The sequence below is a fragment of the Haemaphysalis longicornis genome, unplaced genomic scaffold, assembly GCF_048455015.1.
Source record: "Haemaphysalis longicornis isolate Haplotype H1 unplaced genomic scaffold, Haemaphysalis longicornis Haplotype H1 scaffold_5, whole genome shotgun sequence".
NCBI classification, from domain to species: Eukaryota; Metazoa; Arthropoda; class Arachnida; order Ixodida; family Ixodidae; genus Haemaphysalis; species Haemaphysalis longicornis.
Genome location: NW_027526385.1, coordinates 66,016,645 through 66,017,768, shown reverse-complemented (window position 1 = coordinate 66,017,768; position 1,124 = coordinate 66,016,645).

Genomic DNA, 1,124 nt, shown 5'->3' with positions numbered 1-1,124 from the left:
CAGATTTATCTAACGATGATGATAATCGTGGGCGAAGGGAAAGATGGTTGAAGTGCAAGGCCTACTTTTGTCGGAAGCCAATGTATTCAATGGGCAAACTCAAAGTCCAAAATCGGAATTGTTACTCCCGAAACGCACTGAACGAAAGCCAACTTGCGCAATGGGTTTCCACAAGGACGCACGAAGCGCATCAAGAAAAAAACGCTTCCTGTGGTCACTATCAAACCTGGGTCCTTCGCCTTATAGAGCCGACGTCTATCAAATTGTGCCATTCCGACATGATTGAAGCAGTTGGGATTTTTTACTTCGACTTTGACTCAGGCCACGTAAGAGAAAGTTTCGCGTTTCAACTATCCTTCTCTTAGGGAAGGGGATTTGATTTTTGTATACCTCAGTAATTTTGTTGTGGGGTTTTCATGCGCAATAGCTGTTCAGCGACAGTGCAATTGATGGTTGCATGGGACAAAGCTTCGCGGTTTAACTATCTTGCCCTTAAAGGGACACTGAAGTGAATTTCGCAAGCTCGCGTTACGTAGACTGGCTCAAATTAACACAGTTTTCATCGTTTATCCGCTTGATAAGTCGGTAATTATTTTTAAAAGCCCGAAACAAGAAAAACTACCCATCGCGGTCTAAGGCGGCCGCACCGAGTAATGGCTGTGACGTCGGGAGGAGTGCACCGTGGTTGGACGACGTCAAAGATTAACATTCAAACAAGTTTCGGTTTCGGTTTTTAAAACAACATACTTGACATCCGACGTTATCGTTCAATGGGCATTCTCGATATCTCAATAATTGCCCTAACACGCTTCTAACATGTTGTCTGCTGTAAAATGTCTAGGTAAGCCTCCCAGGACGGCTTGGAATCGTAGAAATCACTAGCCGAAGCCTACGCAGTGGATGAACGCCCTCCGCGTCACCGCAGACGCTCAAATGCCATGCGCTTTTCCCGCATATTCGGAGCTTGCCTCACTCATGCCTGTATCGTAAAAAGCGTGTTCGCACCCGGCCAAGGGTCTTCTTATTCTGGCCTGTGCCCACTGCCCGCAAGCATTCGCTGCTTATGGCAACCACACGCAAACGAGAACTCGCTAGCGCGTCAGTTTCAATCTGCGCGCGTTCTG